Source organism: Haemaphysalis longicornis, unplaced genomic scaffold, assembly GCF_048455015.1.
Source record: "Haemaphysalis longicornis isolate Haplotype H1 unplaced genomic scaffold, Haemaphysalis longicornis Haplotype H1 scaffold_25, whole genome shotgun sequence".
NCBI classification, from domain to species: Eukaryota; Metazoa; Arthropoda; class Arachnida; order Ixodida; family Ixodidae; genus Haemaphysalis; species Haemaphysalis longicornis.
The window spans coordinates 173,036-180,173 of NW_027526314.1; the positions used below are offsets into that span (position 1 = coordinate 173,036).

At 46.2% G+C, this 7,138-nt stretch overlaps 1 long non-coding RNA gene across 1 annotated transcript; it reads right to left on the reverse strand.

Moving 5' to 3' along the window:
- Nucleotides 1-232: 232 nt before the first annotated feature.
- LOC144172630 (uncharacterized) lies at nt 233-6,807 on the reverse strand. The gene is made up of 3 exons (XR_013323065.1): nt 6,661-6,807; nt 4,194-4,329; nt 233-1,490 (listed from the first exon to the last, which is right to left on the reverse strand). It is a non-coding gene; the product is annotated as an uncharacterized LOC144172630 (long non-coding RNA).
- Nucleotides 6,808-7,138: the final 331 nt, after the last annotated feature.

Below are 7,138 nucleotides of genomic sequence, written 5' to 3' on the forward strand. Positions count from 1 at the left end.
TGTGAAAAATTTAAAAGTTTTGTATCCCACGTTTGTTTTACTTTATGTGGGGGCTTAAAAACCATCTTACGTGGGGCATTTTGGTGGATGGAGGCGCATTTATTAGTAAAACGAGGCTGGACTTTACATATTTGCACTATTTTCTGTAGGGACTTGTATTGTTCCCCTTATACTGTCACGCAGCCAGGAACGACGCAAGGTTTTTGAAGAAGTAACGTTTATTTGGAGGGAACGTTTGATCCCTAATAAATCAAAAAAAGAAACACAAATGTCGACAGTGAACAAAGTGGCATGCACAGTCGAGCGTCGGCGAATTGAATGTCAAGGCGTATGTTCAGCCCGATTTTATCGATAGGTGCTCCTTTCCGCAAACGTCGGTTAAGACCGAGAACACTATAGATTAAACTAGAAGCTTCAAGTATAGCGACCACAAGCAACACATGTTTCCTATCAAAATAAGATTGCCGGTGTGGCGTACAAGGAGGAGGACGACACCCGCGCTTCACTTAACACAAAACAGATAGCTGGGCGCGGCCAGGAACTAGCACCAAAACATAAGCACAAAAATCAGATCGGCGTTGTTCTCGGCAGTATAGTTTTGTGTAGTAAATTACCAAACCCGAATGTCAGGAGCCTAACGGCAGTCAGTACCAATAAATTGGCCGTAAGATGCCCACTCCATTTTAACTACGCAAGAGAAACACTAAGCTATTAGGCCATTTTTACTTTTATTTTCTGGCATAAAAGGAAGCGCTCACCTTTATGTTGAGCATATGACATTTTCAAGGCGCCTACAGCAAAGCTTGGAGAAGAGAACACAGCAGCTTCATACGGCGATCGTAATTATATAAATACACGGGCGTAGCGTATACAGCAAGCGTGTATTCGTACGCTTTCCAAGACAGGTGGCTGGTTTTTCTTTCTTGGGTAACTCAAACGTGAAAAGTTTGGCCTGGTATCTGTCTGTTCACCATTTCAACTGTTCAACAAGCTCAGGGAGAGCTCCTTGCTTCAGTCACCATGAATATCTGCATTCACTCCACAGAAAATCCCAAGGTTTGTTTTCCTGGGGCTTTCCTTATCCGCACCGTCGCCTTCACACGCAATGGGAACAGAATGGATTTGTTCGCCAAATGCGTTACTTGAAACGAACCAATCATTCGGGAGAGGCAAGTTAAGAAAATCTTCCTTCTCGCAAAGAAGCCAACCATGTTCGAGAAGTCTGCCTGCACCTTTAAATGCCCAACGAAAGATGTCTATGTCAAACGGAATCGAAAGAATTCCGTTTGATCTCCGTCTGAAGCGCAGTTTTTTTTTTTTTTTTTGCACTTCATATAGAAACACATCGGCTTCGCTCTGCAATCTCCTGCGTTCAGGCATCCTTGGGTCTTCGAAGCTCTGCAGACACTGCTTGTTCAAGTTTTTTTTTTTGGCTCGAGCGTGCAGGCCCATCTGGAGCACCCTTTCCATTCCAGGAGGTAGCCCTTCCTCTGCAATCAAATAGCGTGAAAAATCAATAAAAAACACATTATTCGGCTGCATATGTTTCCATATCATAACGAGGGAGCTCATAACAATATGCATGGCTAACATATCTCGATTGCTTACTCTTCTATATCTCGGAATTTGCAAAATATGTTTTACAGAAAGTTCGGTTATGAAAAGCCAGACCAAAAGCTGCGCTATAGGGACGGGGTCTGAATACGAAGCACTGATGGGGGGCGCTGGAGAAGACATGCCCATGGAAGTTAATGCGTTACCTATACAGCTTATTTAAAGTGATATCTGCAAGGACTCTTGCGGAACCACACACGTATTTGGGTTTGTTTCGTTTACGTCAATGCGCACTTCTGTCGTCGCACAACCGAGGTTCGTCGGCTAATTTATTCGCGCATTGCGTCTTGCATCATGTATTGACGCCGCGTGAAGCCCAAATTTAAATTTGTTTGGGTATTTCATAAGCCGGAAAGGAATTGTTACTGTATTACTCTATAATATTTTGTTAGCATCGAATTAGAAATTTACCAGCCCCAAAGAAATAGATCCGAGTGGGCCCACTACGAAAGTAGTAAACTGGCCTCGGATTTTCATTTTAAAACTTTGCCCTTAATAATAATTTATTTATTATACGCAATTCTAATTCATAAACACGTATCAATATTTTATTTGTTTTTATGCAAGAAGTTTTAGAATCATTTACACACATTCTGGTTTTGCACCACCGGCCGCATTTCTACACGTTGCAAATTGCTGCAGAGGCGCTTTGTTGCAAAATAACTACATCGGTTCGGTGCGTTTTGGTTTCATCTTTGTCACAGCTGCCCGTACGAACGTTTTACATATACCTGTCACTTGTGTACCACCCGCAGAAGCAGAAAAAGCCATGCATACGTTCCCGGGTACGGGTGGAGCCTATTCTGCTTACTGCTAACGTTTCACTTGCGCGGCTTAGGTATTTTACTACTTCATACAAACATACCTAGTACACCGGAACTGTTTCTAAACCAACTTTGTGTCCTTAATGATAGTGTCCTTCACGCAACTCATTAAGTGGCGTCGGGCAACGAACAGAACTGGTTTTGTATTCCTGTAGAGCTTCCGAGATCTACTACGACCCGCGGTTGTTTCGTTTGGCCAGTCAATACCACCGGCTTTGTAGGCAACTATCTGCCCATGCTCGGCGATTCCGTGCACAAATTTTTTTTTGCTTCTTTGGCTTTTTTTAGCCCTTTCCGGCGCCCGGAACCGGGTTGCGCTGCATTCGATCCTCACCGTTCGTCGTCCTTTGAAGTGTTCTATTTGTAAGCTATAATACGCGCGTGCCTGGCCTGCAGCCGTTGTTATATCGTCTTTTGCTCGGTCCGTTGCACTTAGTGCAGATCCACCCTGAGGGGAGAGCAAACCTGCTGTGGGCTTTACGGTGCGCTTAAATGAGGAGCTGTTTTGACGGGGAAGCCCTACATGGCTATGTTTGCTAAAGCACGCCTCCGGAGCCATCGTGCCTCATAGCTCACGTGTAGCTGCGGCGTGTAAAGCCTTCAAATTTGAAATTTGAAATTTTGAATTTTTTCGAGCGCTGCCTTCTGCTGGCGCCAGCTTCTATGTACAGGTCGCAATCTACACAGCCGGTTGTGGTCGCTGTGCAGATATCGGGGGCGTGCATAGGTTCAATAGTGGCACCAGCACTAAGCAACATTTTATTTTGGGAAGTTGACCGAGCCCTAAAACAAGATTTGTATTTATATATATGTGGATATTGGATAAGTATTTGGTGTTTATAGATCTAACGCATTTTATTCGGTTTTCAAGCTGTTTAAGGAGAGGGGCAAAGGTTTCTACCTTTACGTCTACGTTCCAAGGGACAATGTGCTTCAATTCTCCTTGAACTTTCGCTACGATTCCAAAGCAATCATGTTTGCTGGTCGTATTCCCCCGGGTCCAGCCCCTTCTAAGTTTCCACTCGGCCCACTCCGAGATTGTCAAGAACGTGTTGGCCACGTCGTGCCTTTGCTCAGCGCTAAAGAAGTCCTGTTCGCATATCGTGCGCGAAAGTTTTTCGCGCCAAGTTGATAGATGGGAAGTATCTGGGTTCCCATGCACGGCTCTTCGTGTGTGCTGCAGCGACTGTTCAAATGGCTGAAGCGAGGACAAATGATAAACTGAATGCGGGGGCAATGCTATCAGATGGGCGAAGAAAAATCGCAGTTATTCTCTATCCGCGTTCTGCCTCGCGCCATTTGAAAACTATCGCTGGTCATTAAAACGTGAACGTCATCTTCCGCGCGGCCATGAAGCGCAGAATCATGTGCGCGAGTAGTGACAGGAGGGTTGCAGGAAGGAAGAGGAGCTACTGGTGGTGACAAGTTCTCTTTACAGCACTCTACACTTTCACCGACTGCGAATGCGGTGTGATATACTCCGTCGCTTTATCATGCGGTGGCACGTATTTAGACCAAACGGGACGGGAGGAAGCCTAATTACCGCTTAAAGAGAGCACGCTAGCTATCCGAACTGGGGGCGCCGTCACACCTTTCACTCCATTGCCACCAGTGCGGCTGCGGCCCCAAGCTCAATCAAATGGTTATTGTGATGAAGCACAAGAGCCAGCGCACCCGGGAAATAAAAATGAAGACACGTACGTGGGCCATCATTCAATTGCATTGACAGACAAGTGTTGCATTGACAAGTGTTACCTGCGGTAAGGGGGGTAGCCAGCACCGTTCGAAGACTTCGGGGTGAAGGGGACTTCCTTTTTACCCCCACGGCCGTGGCTCGAGCGTCTACGCCATGCAAGGGACAGTCCACGGGCAACGAACACTTGTGTGCTACCTGCAGCACCGAGACCCGATTGTGAGTCTCGCTAAGCATGTAGCGTCTGATAATTCGGAAGGAGTGGCTCGTTGAAATAACATAAGCTAGCCAGCCTGTCAGGAGTGTCAAGCAGTGAACATATGCAGATCATTTCTGTTTTGCTTAAAAAAAAATGGGAATTTCGGAGTGGTAGTAATGAAAGAAAAGGGAGAGAAATATATATCCGATATCCCACACCCTGATACATATAGGTAGATAGATAACGCGTACCAAGTGCGTCAAATAGCTAATGAACTACTAGAGCTTTCTATTCTTGGTTTCATGGATACCTATTTATCTACCGTTTTTATTTTCGACTATCTAGGTGAGCGTCAGTTTGAAAACAAATTATGCCCTTCGACAAGTAGGCACGGTGTAGGTGTAGACCCTCGCTGATGCGCAATGGAACAATCTTGTGGCCTGTTTGCTCCTGCACAGTCAAAGCGAGACAAATTTTTGTGGTGCAGTGCGGAGCTAATGTTTCTTATCGCCCGCCTTCAGCGCGCAGAGAAGGGGATATTTCTTTTTTTCAGCCTTGCACACTACGCACGTGACCAGAACAAACATATGCTTGCAAAGTTGGTGCTCATCCCTTTTTTTTCTATTTCGCGTCCGAGAACAGAGCGCTTATTTTCTTGCGATATATTGGAAATGAAAGCTGCGTGAGCGTGCAGGAGGTTGACGGTACGCTAAAAATAAAAAGGCCGCAATAGACAGTGTCAGCGCATTATCAACAGCTCATGGTAGAACCGATTCGGCGTGAACCGGTAACAGTTGCTTATTTTTCAGTTCAGTTCCGGGTGGTGTTCGGCGTGTTAAAAACATAAGGGTTCGGATTCGTGTTCAGTTCCGGTCAAAATACCGGTTCGGTTTAGTATTTTGGCTAGGTTTGGTTCCGGTTCGACACACTCATATAACTAGTAGAAAAAAACTTCTGGAGGAAGCAGAGGGAATAATGCAAAAAGGAATTGTCTCACGATGAAAAAACAAACGGTATTTACTAATGTTTCGGCTGGTGGACCAGCCTTTATCGGTTTACCGCATGCACTCTGGACAGACATATGCTTTTATAGGTGCGGAAAGTGCGCTGCACTGCGCCCTTGTTAATAAAATAAGATTGCGTGTTAGGGCGAGGGAAAGTGGAAAGAGAGGGGCATGGTACACACTGTAACAGCCTACAAATATGTTGTGGTGAGGTGCCAGTACGCTTGCTCCAGCAGTTTCGTAAACACTGTATTTGGGTTGATAGAATTTCGGTTTCAAAACGAAGGGAAGCACTGCGACATGTAGTGGCTGTACTTGGGAGGTAGCTTATGCGAACTTTGGTGTATTGGCTTGAAGGGAATTAGAAGCGAAAAGACAATTCCGTGTATAATCGGTCAGATACGACAAGGCTTGGTTTACATCAGCTCCGCTGTTAAAGAACAGGTGCATGTGCGAAATATTCGTGTTACTAAGACTGAACCTTTAAGTTGCTCTTCTAAAATATCCACCTGAAAATATGCCCAGTGTAAGAGCCCAAAAGGATGCAATGCGAATGATGGCGAGGAAATGCCGATATTGTTGGACAACAAAACGAGGGACAGGCAACCAGTGCCGCTGCTAAATAGAGCAAACGAGACCACTGATACGATCACAACGCGAAGCAAGGTGTGCGAGGGGCGTACGAGCACGAGGTCGCGGGTTCGATTCCGGGCGCGGCGGCCGCTTTTCTGATGGAGGCGAAAAGCAAAAACGCCCGTGTGTACGAGATTTCGGCGCACGTTAAAGATCCCCAGGCGGTCAAAATTAATCCGGGGCCCTCCACTACGGCCCGCCTCACCGCCTGCGTTGCGTCGGCGCTTTAAACCCTACAATCAACCAGCGAGGGGCGTACAAAAAACAGTGTTGCGGGCTTCTGAAGACGAAGCAATCATGGCTATCGGGCCGAGCGCACGCGAGGAAGGGGGAATAAGTAGATTATTGCAAGGTCCACCAGTGGATCTTGCAATAACTGCTTGGAACGGCTAACTGGGGTGGTCTAAATTATTCCGTAGCCTCATTACGTTAATAAATCTCGGGTGCAGCTTTGGTACGAAAAAACAAAACAAATTAATTATTCCCTGGTGTGTTTCATTGCTACTATTACCGGTAGCGCAAGCTCTGTCATTCACTACTGTGCCTGTCCGGGCTTCGCATCAAGGTAACCCAGTACCAACAAGTAAAAAATGAAGCTGTGCATGTGTTAATGGGGTGCCCTAACCCAAGTTCTAAAAAAACACTTCTCCAAAACACGCGGAGACAAGCTGGAAAATGACAGCAATTACGTACCTTTAGAGCCCTTTGTCCTTGAAATGGATGACCTGACGGTAGCTGTCTCGAAGCGGCCCGCTGCTGCGCCGCGCTGGCACAGTAGTCGTGAAAACCTTTCGGCGCCCCGATTTATGTGCTTCGCATTCAGTGCGCGAACTATCTGAAGCAAGCGTTGGATCCCTTCATATGGCTTTGTTCACACAATCGCAGTTGATAATACAATGCCCGAAGAACACAGCGCGACGATGATGGGGTGTTTATTTATTTATTTTTTAAAGCAAAGCTTTTTACCTCTACCCCCCAAGGGTTCTTTCGCGACCGTTGGTGTCACCAGAAAACTCCAGCGAACAAATAAAAGAATACTGGCACCGCCGGGAATCGAACCTGGAACTAACAGACTAACACAGCGAGAGCCCGTTGTCTTACCCATTTAGCTACGAGCCCACGCGAAGACTGGGAAGAAAGGTGGTGTACCCACCAAGTACATCTACGGGTT